Source organism: Myotis yumanensis, unplaced genomic scaffold (assembly GCF_028538775.1).
Source record: "Myotis yumanensis isolate MYYU_CA2020_CCGP unplaced genomic scaffold, mMyoYum1.0.hap1 SCAF_4, whole genome shotgun sequence".
Classification (NCBI taxonomy): Eukaryota; Metazoa; Chordata; class Mammalia; order Chiroptera; family Vespertilionidae; genus Myotis; species Myotis yumanensis.
In genome coordinates, this window is record NW_027223755.1 from 57,410,668 (window position 1) to 57,426,789 (window position 16,122).

A 16,122-nucleotide genomic window follows, 5' to 3' on the forward strand; every position below is an offset into this window, starting at 1 on the left:
ACAGTCCTAACACACTAATGCAAGTGATATACAAAAACTTGGTTCCTATATAGCTCTATGCTCTCCCCAATTCATTTTTTAAAGATGTTATTTTTTTTTAATTTTTAAAATTTATTTTAGAGAGAGACAGAGAGAGAGAGAGAGAGAGAGAGAGAGAAAGAGAAATATCAATTTGTTGTTCCACTTATTCATGCATTCATTGGTTGATTCCTGTATATGCCCTTGCTGGGGATTAAACCCAGAACCTTAGCATATCAGGATGATGTTCTAACCAACTTAGGTACCTAATCAGGGCTAAAGACTTTATTTTTAAAAACAGTTTTTAGGTCACAGCAAAGATGAGATGAAGATACAGAAATTTCTGATAACTCTCTACCCACACACATGTATAGACTCCCCATTGTTATCTTCTACTAGAATGGTATATTTGTTACGATTGATGAACCTACCCTGACACATTATAATCACACAAAATCTATAATTTGAAATAGGGTTTACACTTAGTGTTGCACATTCTTATGGATTTGGACAATGTATAACAAGCTATCATTATGGTGTCACACAGAGAATTTTCACTATTCCCCAAATCTGTGTTCCACCTATTCATCCCTCCTCTGACCCCTAACCACTGGCAACCACTTAACTTTTTACTGTCTCCATAGTTTTGCCTTTTCCAAAATGTCATATACTTGAAATCATAGAACATAGCCTTTTCAGATTGGCTTCTTTTACCTAGTAATAGTCATATAAACTTCTTTTATGTCTTTTGTGGCTTAATAGCTCATACAATTTTAGTCCTGAATAATATTATGCTGTCTGTATACTGGTACTATGGTTTATTTATCCACTCACCTACTTAAAGACATCTTGTTTACTTCCAAGTATTGCCAATTTTAAGTAAATCTGGTATAGAGAACTGTATGCAGGTTTTTATGTGGATACTAGAGGCCCGGTGCATGAAATTCATGCACAGTGGGGGGGGGGTCCCCTAGCCAAGCCTGCACACTTTCGCAATCCGGGACCCCTTGGGGGATATCCAACTGCCGGTTTAAGCCCGAATCTGCGGGATCAGGCCTAAACTGGTAGTTGGACATCCCTCTCACAATCCGGGACTGCTGGCTCCTAACTGCTCACCTGCCTGCCTGCCTAATCACCCTTAACCACTCGCCTGCCTGTCTGATCACCCCTAACTGCTCACCTGCCTGCCTGATTGCCCCTAACTGCCTCTGCCTCGGCCCCTGCTACTGCGACTTCATCCGGAAGGACTTCCAGAAGGTTGTTCTGGCTGTCCAATCTAATTCGCATACCGTAGGTCCTCGGGTTACGTAGGAGATCCATGCCTATGGCACAATGAAACGCGATTTTTGCCGTAAGTCCGAACCCACCTACATAAGAACCTACGTCACGCACATGGAGTACATACACAGCAGTAATGAGGTGAAACAGTAAAAAAAATTCAAAAGATAATAATTCCTGACCTCTAGTTATGGTAAATAAATAATAAAGCACATATGTACATATGTCAAAATGACAGAACTTTTTTTTTTAAATAAATGGGAGATGGTAACGTAACTATGAAATGACGTACGTCAAGTCTGACATAACCCGAGGACTGCCTGTATTATGCTTTTATTATTATAGATAAGTTTTCATCTCCTTTGGGTAAATACCAAAGAATGCAATTGGTGGATCATAGGATAAAAATATGTTTAGTTTTGTAAGAAACCACTGTCTTCCAAAGTGCCTATACCATTTTTGCATTCCCACCAGCAACCTGCCCTATTCTTTATGCTATTGAGTTGCTACTCATCTGCTGATTTTGATTCTCTCTTTGATTTGACATTTAACAGTTTGAGTTTGATGAGTCTAGGTACAGTCCACTGAGTTTTTCTTTCTGGGAGTTTAGTGAGCTTCTTGTAGAGGTATAATAATGCTTTTCACCAAATCTGATGTTTTCAGCCTTTATTTCTTCAAATATTTTTCTTTTTCTCTTATTTTTTATTGTGATCATTATGAGCATATTGACATATTTGATGGTTACCATAGGTCTTTGATATGCGACTTCCTTTTCTTCATTTTGTCATTCTTATCCTTAGACTGGATAATCTCTATTGACCTATCTTTAAGTTTCTGAATCTTTCATTGTCAGTCCAAACCTGTTGTTGAGATCCTCTAATAAATTTTTCATTTCATTTATTATATTCCTCAACTCCATACTTTCTATTGACCTCATTTTTATAGTTTATCCTTATTGGTATGAATAAATCTGGGATTACATATGTCATATACAGGGGTAGGATACAGAGTATGGTGATTAATGGAGAGAACAGGAGATATTTTTTTCTGGTAATTAATTAATACTGTGTACACTAAACCAGCTTCAAGGTTTTTTAACTTAATAATTAAAGTACAAATTTATAAACATGGCTTAATAAAAACTCATTTATTAGTTTGTCAAATTTAATAAAAGGATATTTAGTGGATTATATTTTCTTCTCATGTATAAAACTTTATGTAGAGAGTCTTTAAGTGAATGAGAAAATTATTTGAACTAAAGATTTAGGTGTAACTAGTTTGGACTAACCATGCTAATTTAAGTTTTCAGAAAAGTATTACACTTATTTCAGAACTGTCTATCAATAGCTTATCCAAAAACACTGTCCATTCCATCCCTGAAGTGCTCTTTGTCAACTAGATGATTTTGATTATTATAGTTTCCTAAGAAGCAGAGATATTTTCACAGAAAAGCCATTTGTAAGAAAAATATTTTGTTTCCTCCAAGACCTTTCCTTTCTGGTTAGTTACTGAACACATTAGCCATGAATGTGAATGCCTGTTAATGACAATGATGGTGGTGATGATGATAAGAAAAGGTGAGATTAAAAATTTTCCAGGTGAAGGAAGAGTTTTGTTGTCAATACATATCAGTAAACACATTCATATAGTGTTTGTCATCATATTTATAGGTATCTGTATACCACGGGCTATACAGATATGACAGCAAAGTAGAAGCGATAGATAAAGGGAAAAATAATCTTTAAGCAAAAATTTTGGTACAAAAAGACAAACTTCCAGATTTGTCATTCCACCTTATGCACATAGCTCTTGATATCAGTAAGCTCAAATCCAAAGTTACTTGTCTGCTAATATCTTAACTGAGTCTGAAAAAATGACTTCATGATATTTTTTCCTCCTCTGTAGGAGAAAGACTAGCAGTAATGTAGTTAAAATAATGGCAAACTAACATATTGTATATAAATCTTACAATATTTTGCTAGATATTCAAATTGTATATTGACAAGAACTATTACCAAAATAACAATAAACAAATTATGGTGACTTGGAAGATTCCAATTACGAGATAAAGTGCATGAACTCTTACCACCATTTTCATGCATTCCTTGGCCTAGCTACTAAGAAATTAACCGCCCTCTCGGGTCTTGTCTCCATAGGCAACCCAGCAGGTAAGTAGTAAAAGCTATGTTAAAAACCCTCTTACCTGAGTCACTATTGCTTCATGATCTTCTGAATTACAACAACAGATTTCTACAGCTGCTGTTTTTAGATCTACAAATTTCCAGAATAATTACAGGTGGGAATTACTAAGACATCAAAGTCCTATACAGCCTGAATCAGTTCTGCATGTCAAATAGTACAGATGGAAAAAGAAACATATCTAAACTTTCAGGCAGTTTTACAATGCAGAGTATTGTGGATGATCCAATTGCAAAGGCATACTACATGATAAGGAAAGAGATTACCTTATTCTTAGTATTGAGTCTGCCCTTAATTAATTGTGACCTTGGGCAAGGTGTTTGGCATCTCTATGGCTCTTTTTAAAAAAATATATTTTATTGATTTTTTTACAGAGAGGAAGGGAGAGGGATAGAGAGTGAGAAACATCGATGTGAGAGAAACATTGATCAGCTGCCTCCTGCACACCCCCTACTGGGGATGTGCCCGCAACCAAGGTACATGCCCTTGACCAGAATCGAACCTGGGACCCTTCAGTCCGCAGGCCGGCGCTCTATCCACTGAGCCAAACCGGTGAGGGCTCTATGCCTCTTTTTTTAAAAAGAATACATTTTTGTTGATATCAAAGAGGAAGGGAGAGGGAGAGAGAGATGGAAATATCAATGATGAGAGAGTCATTGATCAGTTGCCTCCTGCGCACCCCACACAGGGGATCAAGCCGGTAACGCAGGCATGTGCCCCAACGGGGAATCAAACTATGACCTCCTGGTTCATAGGTTGATGCTCAACCACTGAGCCACACAGGCCGTGCCTCTAGGCCTCTTAAATAAGCATAGACTGGATGGATTCACTGATATCTAAGTTCCTTTCAGCTTTTACAAATTCATCCACTTGCCTTAGACTAGCTGCTCTTTAAGATATTTTTGCACAAGCTGGAAAAATGTGCTCTCCATTGCCTTCAATATTGTTCATACTACCTTGTTTCTAGTTAATTACTTGCAAACAATAAAGGTATCTCTTTGAAGCCTTAAGTTCAACAGTTGCTATGAGCCACATCTGTTGTAATGTCAAATTAGTAACCTTCCAAATCCTGGGTACAATAAGGATATCTAAAACTACTGAAAGAGTTATGTGGCCCATCTCATATATTCAGACAACTCATACTAAAGATTATTCCTCCATGGTTTGTGTGTGTGTGTTTGTGTGTGTGTGTGTGTGTGTGTGTGTGTGTGTATTTAAACTCTTGTTGGACATTTTCCCAAGGTCATGTATATGAGTACCAGTTCTCTCTTTCACCAATGAGACTGTCTTTCTGGGGCTAAAAAAGGAAAAATACCCTCCTCATGTCATTATATGACGGCACAGCAGGTAAACTATTTGTGATTTGCTGAATGGGTCCGCTTACTCTATTACTTGCTGTGCCATCTTTCACTAATCGGGCCAGATTCCCCCAGAACACTAAGTCTCCAACATTACTCATCTGAGAGATTGCCTAAATTAGACTTACAAGGACAAACAGAAAAACGAGTTCTCATGGAAGCATCTATGCCTATGTAATTGGGCCGATTATCAATGTATTTTTTGTATTTGTACTTTATCATTTGATTTATTTACCAAAGATATATGTAAATCTTGCTAAAGTCAGCAAAGAAGATATCTCATTACTTAGCTCAATATCCCAGATTGGTTGCTGACACTTGAAAGCTGATGACAGTGCCATATAGGTTTTGACATCTGGAGTAACATATTCCATCTCTGATATGAATAAAATATCTCTCACCATGGCACTGCTATTTCCCCTGAAATATCTCAGTAATGAGCTGCTTTGATATATAAAATAAGCATTATATATCTTATGTTAAAATATAGAATTTTAAATCAGGTTTATAAATTTTTTATCTGTGTCATACTGTACATAATGAAAAGTTTTTATTTTTGGTCAATTTATAAATGTCTAAAATCTGACACTTGAAATTCTCAAAGCAACCACCTTAATGGAGATTTTTTGACAAATACAAACACATTAATACAGCAGAAAAGCAGACTTTGAGCCAGTTTGTTGCCTGAAAGACATCATTTTGAAAACAAATGATGTGTTAAGTTCAGCTGCCATCACAGTGACAGTACAAGTAGCTAAGAGACAGAATGATTGCTAAGAGTTCTACTTTACTTGTTAATGAGTGAGAGGAAATTCATTGTGGTGCCATCAAGTAATGTAGATTTTAAGAAATTTTACTTTCCTAAGACAGTGGTCGGCAAACTGAGGCTCGCGAGCCACATGCGGCTCTTTGGCCCCTTGAGTGTGGCTCTTCCACAAAATACCGCCTTCTGCGCATGGGTCACAAAGTTTCAATCACACTGTATGTGCGTGCCCGCATGTGGTATTTTGTGGAAGAGCCACATTCAAGGGGCCAAAGAGCCGCATGTGGCTCATGAGCCGCAGTTTGCCGACCACGGTCCTAAGAGATAGTTACATAAAACATAAATGTGCAGTCATGTCCTTCATTGTATTTATTTTAATAGATAGAAAACAAATTGTAAAAATTCAAATATAATTTTTATTCATAACTCTTTCAACTTGGAAAAATCGTTTTCTGGAAATATAAAAGTCAAATATTGGCACGCTTTATTTCTCAGCCACACAACTGAAGAAAGGCTTAAAACACGCTTTTCTGGTCATTTGCTGTTTTGTTCTCTACCCAACTGGAGGTGAAGTGTCTTGGGAGGAAATAGGATGTCAAAAACGTGCCAGGGTTGGGCACCTTCAGACAGAGTGGTTTCCCCTGGCTTTTTCTCAACATGGGTTTAATGTATAAAAGTTAGCAGGTTTACATATTACCCTTTCTTATTTTTAGCCCATAGGCTTGAAATAAAGTGATTTTCAAATTTCTTTCTTGTTATTGTTTTATTAAAATGAAATATTTCTAAATATATTCAGTATATTTTGTCTCATTTTATCCTATGTAATCAAAACCATTGGGGAGGGTTGGGGGGCGGGAAGGGGGGGTAAGAGATCAACCGAAGGACTTGTATGCATGCATATAAGCATAACCAATGGACAGAAGACACTGGGGGGTAGGGGAGACCAGGGGAATGCCAAGGGGGGGAAAAAGAAGGAGATATATGTAATAATTTGTAATACTTTAAGCAATAAAAAAAAGAAGAAGATCAAGGGAAACTTTGTTATGCCAAATGACTTACTAGTCAAAAGTAGCCAGGACATTGAAAACTGGAAACTAGTTAATGGTTTGTAACAAGTCAGAAATGAAGATGTAGAAAATGACATGAAGCAGCACTGGCTACAGGAGAAAAGAGCGGCCTGTCAGAATCAGGCAAGGGCCATGGTGACAGGTAGACAATAAAATGGGATGACACCGGTGCCTCTCGCTAGGGGGGGTTTTCAACAGCTTTCTCCTTCTCTGGGGAGTTTCCCTGCGCTTCCTTTGCAGGAAACCTTCCCTCTGCAATTGGCAGCAGACCCTTTGGAGGTCTTATTAAAATTCTCCTTTTGTGTCATAAAGTGTGTTGTAGGAGGCAGATGGTAGGACGCGGACAGTGACTCCTTCACTGTGTGAGGGAAAAGGGGGACAACAGGCAGGCCAGTGAGGTGGCTCTGGGGCTGACATACCCCAGGGGCACTGTGCAGTGGGCATCCTGAGAGAGGAAGCAGGTCAGAGGGGAAGGCAGGCCAGACCCACCTACAGGCCTGCAGCGTGTGTCCAAACACAGCAATATGGCGCATAATGACTTTCATATTCAGGTCGGCATCCATTATACCTGCAAGTGAACTTCCCACACTAGCTTAACCGTTCACAATGTGCAGTCCAGCGGCTCCATGAGGATGACACTGTTTTCGCTTTTAGGAGAAATATGCTGTCACTCACTCTCTGCCCCAACACTGCAGCCATAACAGTGCACCTCTGCCTACCTCATTATGTGCTCCAAAGGCTATGCCACGAAAGACTTGATAAAAAGCCAAGAACCCAGCGATTGCCCACCGAGTTCCTTAATACCAGTGGTTTCAAAAAAATGAAGCCACTGGATCTAAAATAAGGCTATCACTGTTTTTACTTAACGCTGTTCTAATGTAAAGTTATTTCACGTTGTCTATTTAAAGTGTTAGAATATCTCTAAACTAATTTCTAATAGAGTAATAGCTGTTAGAACAGTCTTCTAAACCATTTCTCTCTATTTTGTACTATTCCCAATGTATTTTAGGCGGCATGACAGAATAAACATTTCATAACCTTAAAAAAAAACCAAAAAAAACACCCCTTGAACCTAGAATATTTAGAAAAAGGTTAATCTGACATGCTCATAATAACACACATGCCTGCATGTGTGCACACACATACACACACACACACACACACACACACAGAATGAGCCAAGTGAAGGAAGAGTAGTGTTCAGTCATCTTTTAGGGCCATAGTTTGAGGATGAAATTACACTTCAGGTAATATAGCTTAACTTTTTAGCCATTTAAAATCCAGGAAATGCTTGCGTGGATGCCATAGAACAACAACAATAGAGGTAGATAGAAAGATATATATATATATATATATATATATATATATATATATATATATACACACACACACACACACACACACACACACACACACTAGAGGCCCGGTGCACAAAAATTTGTGCACTCGGGCGGGAGAGGGTGTCCCTCAGCCTGGCCTGTGCCCTCTCGCAGTCTGGGACCCCTTGGGAGATAATGACCTGCTGGCTTAGGCCTGCTCCCGGGTGGCAGAAGGCAGGCCCAATCCCTAGGTGCAGCCTCTGGTCGGGCTCAGAGCAGGGCCGATTGGGGAGTTGGGGAGCCGCCCCCTGTCATGCACAGAGCAGGGCGGATCGGGAGGTTGCGATGCCACCCCTAGTCATGCTCAGGGTAGGGCCGATTGGGGGGTTGGGGCACCGCCCCCTGTCATACTCAAGGCAGAGTCAATAGGGAGGTTGCGGCGCCACCCCCTATCACACACAGAGCAGGGCCGATCAGGGGGGTCGGGGCTCCATACCCTGTCATGCACAGAGCAGGATCGATCAGGGGTTGGGGAGGTCCCCCCTGTCACACACAGAGCAGGGCTGATCAGGGGGTTGAGGAGCTCCCCCCTGTCACTCACAGAGTAGGGTCGATAGGGGAGTTGGGGCACCGACCCCTGTCACACACAGAGCAGGGCCGATCAGGGGGTTGGGCGCCGCACCCTGTCACACACAGAGCAGGGCCGATCAGGGGGTTGGGGCGCCGCACCCTGTCACACACAGAGCCGCAGGGCGATCAGGGGGTTGGGGAGCTCCCCCCTATCAGGCACAGAGAAGGGCTGATCAGGGGGTTGGGGCGCCTTCCCCTGTCATGAACAGAGCAGGTCGGATAGGGAGGTTGTGGCCCTGCTTCCTGTCACACACAGAGCCGCAGGGTGATCAGGGGTTTGGTCGCTGCCCCCTGTCACGCTGATCCTGGTGCTGGGAGGCCTCGCGGCTCTGCTGATTCCGGTGCTGGGAGGCATATTACCCTTTTACTATATAGGATAGAAGCCTGGTGCATGGGTGGGGGCTGGCTTGTTTGCCCAGAAGGGTGTCCTGGATCAGGGTGGGGGTCCCTACTGGGGTGCCTGGCCAGCCTGGGTGAGGGGCTGATGGCTGTTTGTAGCTGGTCACACCCCCTTCAGGGTGGGGGTCCCCACTGGGGTGCCTGGCCAGTCTGGGTGAGGGGCTGAGGGCCGTTTTCAGGCTGGTGGGTGGCTGAAGCTCCCAACCTGTCCTTTTTTTCTTTTTTTTTATTCTGGGCCAGCTTTAGCTCTGAGGCTTGGCTCCAGCTCTGAGGCCTCGGCTGCTGAAAGCAGGTATCTGGTTTGTTTGGGTTCTATAATTGTAACACTGTTGCAGTCCTGCTCACTCCAGCTCTGAGATCCCGGCTGGCTGAAAGCAGGGATCTGCGTTTGTTCTATAATTGAAACAATGTTGCGGTCCTGCTGGCTGAAGCCCGGCTGGCTGAAAGCAGGTTTCTGGGGTTTTGTTTAGCTTCTACATTTGTAACAATGTTTCTTAAACTGCAAGCTCAGAGGCCGGCAAGGCAGGCGGGGAACGTTGGCTTCCTCCGTCACTGAAGCAAGCAAGCCTCCTGTTCGCTTCAAGCTGCCTGGCTGCCGGCTGCCATCTTGGTTGGCAGTTAAGTTGCATATTGCCCTGATTAGCCAATGGGAAGGTTAGCGGAGGTATGGCTAATTACCATGTTTCTATTATTAGATAGGATATATATATATATATATATAATTATGTATAACCTTTTACCATACAGGCAGTCCTTGGGTTACATCAGACTCAATGTATGTTATTTCGTGGTTATGTGGCCATCTCCCATTTATTTATAAAAAAAAAAGTTCCGTCATTTTGATGTATGTACATATGTGCTTTATGTTTTTTATTATTTATTTTCCACAAGTAAAGGTCAGGAATTGTTATCTTTCTTTTGAATTTGTTTTACTGTTTCACTTCATTACTGCTGTGTATGTGCTCCATTTGACTGACATAGGTGCTTATGTAGGTGGGTTCCAGTTTACGGCGAAAATCACATTACGTCGTGCCATAGGAACCGATCTCTGATATAACTCGAGGACCTACTGTATATCACTCAACATGATATAAACTTGAAATGAACTCTGTTGTCAGATAGGTGAGAGAAAACAGGGAAAGTTAAATAGTTCTTTTTTTTTTTCTATAAGAATACTCATTGTCATTACCATGGTAAAGAACATTTTCAATTTACATTATGTCTAATACAGCGTACTTACCCCCCTTCACACACACAATGCCTATCAGCACATTAAAATATTTATCAGGGTTATCAATTCTATGGCTTTTGGTACTGCAGTCTTCCCTATTTTCCTCTACTGAGGCAAAATTTTCTTATTCATAGAACTCAATTATTTTCACCAGCCACAAACCTTTAAGTGCTTAGATAAAGTTCCATTAAATTTTCCCTATTAACCTGCCAGGGCATTATGTTCAATGTCCTGAGAGATATTATGGGATGCATTTAATCCATCCATGACTCAAGAACATTTCCAGTCTATGTTTTTTTGTTAGCTGCAGCGTTGTAAGTAGGCTAAGTACATGTATTAAGCAATTTCAGTAAATATAAATTTTCAACATATATAGCATCTGGTATTTAGGCATAAACAGATGGCTCAAGTGCAGATGTTTTCAGATATTGGCTACCGTTCTAGTGTAGATCATAAATCATGGTTATATCCAAAAGCTCTTAAGCTAAGGAAGATGGATGTAAAGCTTTCTTACCAGCAAGGAGGGCTTTAATCGTAAGAAAAAAATATACATAGTAAATCTCCATTTACTTAACTAGCTAGTTTTCCTACACTGTTTTTTTTATTATTATTGCACTCAAAAGGGATATAAAGGACAAATTAGCAAATCAAATATATCCCTAAAATTTATGAGTATACTCATAATAAACATAACTGATATTTTCTGACCTTTCTATGTGGCAGTCACTTCTCTAAGTTATAGATATAGAGAGATATATTCCAGAGCTTACTGTGCTATAAAGAACAGACTGTGTAACATGACTTCCAAAATTGCTTATAAGTTATAATTTGCATGTTTCATTACATGCCTATATGACTGTCCTTGTAAAAAACAGAATAAAGGATGGATGGATAGCAGAGATGCTCTGAGAGTAAACAAACAGTAGCATAGAAATGTCTTAAAGTTTTATTAAGACCTTCAGTTTTACAAGTGACTTACACATAATTTACATACTGTGACATCATTTTCCATTTTCATAGTATTCTGATGATCTGCAATGCTGTGATATGGTCACATCGAATCTTTGGCATTCATAAGGGATGTTTTAAAAAACTTGTGTCAATACAAATACAAAGAGAGCTTTCTACGACTTTTGCAGAAATCATGTTTGCTGGCTAAGTGCTGTCACCATCTCATCCCTTTCCTCACTTACATTTTGAGCACTGCTACTTATATGAACTTATTATACCTTCCACAGTAGAAAAGTTCAAGAAGCTTCAATAGAATGCATGTGCTGGACAGTAGCCTTGAGTCAAGGACCAGCTAAATAAACTCATCATTAAGTTTATGAATGTGTTACTAATTTCACAAACTTCAGAAGTACACAATGGTGAAACCAGGAATTTGTGGGGGTTGGAAAGAAGAATCTTAAGGTGGCATAGGTGGCAAACTGGTGGCCACTTGTCCAAAGCAAGGTCACAAGCATGTTTTCCTTGAATTTCTTAATAACTTAAAGAGATTAATTTGGAGGGTTTGAATAAAAAAATCTAGATTTCTGGTCTCTCATGGAAAATAAGATATCTGAACACATGAGTATATCTCTCCATGGTTGGAGATAAGTAAACACAAGAACTTCAGCAACATAAATGCAAATAACCTATTGGGACAATACTCTATATTCTGTTAGTTCCTCTTTAATCAAAGTTGTCAATGGTATGAACAATGATGAAGGAGGAGCAAGTAGTTCAGTTGTAATTGTGAAAAAGTATTGCTAAATACACTGTTGGGAAAAAGTATTATGATTATCACTGGTTGCACTTTATCATCTGGATTAGTGTGCAGGCTTCTGTGAGATTATGGCTTATAGACTGGTACAACATGGGACATAGTTGAGGAGGGAAGGGAGAGAATAATAGTAAGTTTATAATGAGAATGCTGCACATATTGGTCCAAGACCAATGGAGTTGAGCCTAATGTAATAATGAGAATATAGTTAGTTACTACCCTGAAACACCTACAGAGACATGCAAATCACTTAAATGACTGACCTAGGCCGGGTATTGCATATCAGGTGGGGGTAAATGAATGATAAGAAAATAAATGTCATTCTAAAGATGACAATTTTTACATAAGAGCCAAACCTAGCTTTAACTACTAGGTTCCCAAGCTTTACTAAATGTTTACCAATTTCCATATCTATTGATAAGAATCCAAAGACTGCTTCATTCAAACATTTGTGTGCATTAGATACACAGACCTTACTCATCTTAACAACTAGAAGTTTGTACCTTTTGACCAATATTTCCCCATCTGCTATCACCTGGCAACTACCATTCTAGTCTCTGTTTCTGTGAGTTTAGTTTTTCTAGATTCCACATATATGTGAAATTGTGCAGTATTTGTCTTCTTCTATCTGACTTATTTCACATAGTATAATATCCACAAGGTCCATTCATGTTGTTGCAAAAGTCATGACTCTCTTTCTTATAGCCAAATAATATACCTTTGTACATATATACACCATTTTCTCTATTCATTCATAGACATATACTTAAGTTGTTTTGTATCTTGGCTATTGTAAATAAGGCTGCAATAAACATGGAAGTACAGATGTCTTTTTGAGAATATGATTTCATTTTCTTTGGATAAATACCAAGAAGTGGAATTGTTAGGTTAAATGGTAGTTCTATTTTTAATTTTTTGAGGAAATTACATACAGTTTTCCATAGTGGCTGAACCATTTAATTTCCCACCAATAGTGTACAAGAGTTCCTCTTTCTTTATATCTTTGCCAACACTTGTTACATCTTGTCTTTTTTATAATAGCCATTTGTGAGATGACAAATCATTGTGATTTTGATTTGCATTTCCCTGATGATTAGTGACATTCAGCATCTTTTCATGTACCTATTGGCCATTTTTATGTCTTCTTTGAGAAAATGACTATTCAGGTCTTTTGCCCATTTTTAATAGATTTTTATTTTGCTATTGACTTGTACATATTATTAGCCCTTTATAAGATATATGGTTTGCAAATATCTTCTCCCATTCAGTAGGTTGCCTTTTCATTTTGCTAACTGTTCTTATTGCCAGAGCTTTTTAGTTTGATGAAGTCTTATTTATTTTTGCTTTGTTGCATGTGCTTTTGGTGTCAAAGACCAAAAAAGTATTGTCAAGGACAATGCCAAGGAGCTTTCCTCTTGTTTTTTTCCCCCTAGGAGTTTTAAGGTTTCAGGTCTCAAATGTAAGTTTTTCATTCATTTTGTGTTAAAATTTGTGAGTATTGTAAGATGGGGGACCAATTTCATTCTATATGTGATTATCCAGTTTTCTAAATAGCATTTATTGAAAAGACTATCTTTTCCCCATTGAGTATTTATGGCTCTCTCTTTAAACATTAATGGACCCTATATGTGTGTGTGTTTGAGTTAACGCCTTTGCTATACTACTCATATTTTAATTGTTCAAGAGCCACATATATTTAGTGGCCATCATACAGGAGATCACAAATGTAGATTATTTCTATCACTGCAGAAAGTTCTATCAAATAGTATGATTTAGACCATAATCATATTAACACAATATTGATAATAATGTTTTAACTATTCAACAGTTCTTATGGTGAACAACACACGAGTCTATAAAAACGTAAATCGTTCTCTCTACATACCTGGATAAAACATTCCTTATTGTTTGAATTAAAAACAAATAGAGAAAAGCAGAAACTCAGGGCCTTCTTTCAGTCTGAACAGCAGGTCACTGCCCAAGTTCACTAAGCACTCAACAACCTGGGAGTGATAACAGATGGAATTACACTGCTGTCCTGCCTGTCCAAAAAGTTCTTTGGTAATGGCCATGCCTAACTTATAGGGTGTAGCCTAAGTTCCGTCTTCCCCCATCTAAATTTGAACAATATATGGTGAATTATGTTAAATATAAAATTATTTTCACCTATGCCTTGCAAAACTATTAGCATTTTATGTTTAATGTTATGTTTCATTTGGTTGCCTGTTTTAACTACCAGTATGCTAAAATACATGCTTTCAGATGATAGTAAAAATTTCAGAAAATGATTTTCTAAGATTGTTCAATAGCAATAATCTTATGATGTATTCATAATTACCTATTATTGAATTACAATGTCCTAGAATTTGTGAAAAGTTTGTGACATTATTTCCAGATGATACTATATTTGTTTCTTTCCTAAGGTTACTGTAACACAGACCACAGAGTGGGTGGCTTAAACAATAGAAATTTGTTGTATCACAGTTCTGGAGTTTAGAATTCCAAAATCAAGGTGTCATCAGAGTTGGTTCCTCCTGAGGGTTGTAAGGGAAGAATCTGTTCCAGACCTTTCTCTTTGGCTTATAAATGGTAATCTTCTCCCTATGTCTTTCTTTTCACATCATCATCTCTCTATTCATGTCTGTGCCCAAATTTCCTGTTCTTATAAGGACACTAGTTATACTGGGTTTAAGGCTCCTATGATATTGTGAGTTACAAGAAGAGATGTATAGTCTGTCTTCATCCTATTTCTAGCACAGAGCTCCTAGAACTCTGGTGTTCCCTAAGTGATGACAGCAACAATGGTCTTTCATTGTATTAATCAAGTGCTTTTGAAGTTCACGTAAGGTTGGGGGCTGGTTACCTGTGGAGCCAACCACAGGATTAGAGGGTTGAAACGTTCAGTCTCACCCACGTACCTTCAATCTCTGGGAAGGGGAGAGGAGCTAGAGATCAACTCCAATCACCAATGGCCATGGATTTAATAAATTACGGCTATGTGATAAAGCTTCCATAAAGCCCCAAAGGACAGGGTGAGAGAGCTTCTGGATTGATGAACGTATGTAGATTTGAGGAGAGTGGTGCACCCAGAGAGGGCATAAAAGCTCTGTATCCTTTTCCCATGCCTTCCTCTATGAATTTGTTCCATCTAGTTGTTCCAGAGTTATACACTTTTATAATAAACCAGTGATATAATGAGCAAAATGTTTCCCTAAGTTATGTGAGCTGTTCTAGCAAATTAATTGAACCCAAGGAAGAAGGGAGTAATGGGAACCTCTGATTTAAAGCCTATTGATCAGAAGTACAGGTAACAACCTGGACTTGTAACTAGCATTTGAAGTCCAAGGAAGGGGTCATGGGAACCCTCTCTATTGTCCGTCAGTCAGAGCACAGGTGACGTGAACTTCTGACTGGTTTTTGTAGCCTCTGGATAGACAGTATCAGAATTGCATTGAATTGTAGGACACCCTGATTGTGTGTGGGAAGAACGACCCCACCCCACCTCTGTTGGAATTGGGTCCATGAACAACAAAGACTATTCTAATGACCTCTAAATAATGATCTCTAAAGAAGGCTACATTTGGAGGTACTAGGGATTAGGATCTCAACATATGATTTTTTTGTGGGGGATACAATTCAACTCATGACACCTACCCATGTGCATTACACCTTCAAATATTTCTCTCCTCCTCAACGTATTTGTGTGTATATCATCACTATATACTATATGTATACACTATATAACATACTATATAGTACACCATATATAATATATACTGTATATATTCTATACTATATACTATATGTATACACTATAAATATATATTACTGTACTAAATACACACACTATGTACATACACACTCTATTTAAGCTATTTCAAGGAAGAATAAGTAAAGCATGAAGTGAAACGGATACAATGTATGTTCTTTACATATTCTCCTCCTTAACAGTTGCATTTAAAAAACCATCAGCCTGACATACCTCAGATGTGGGGGTGGGGGGGGTGAGAAGAGATAAAACCAAAGAACTTATATACTTATATACATAACCCATAGACATGGGAAATATGGTAGTGAAGACCGGGGGTTGGTGTG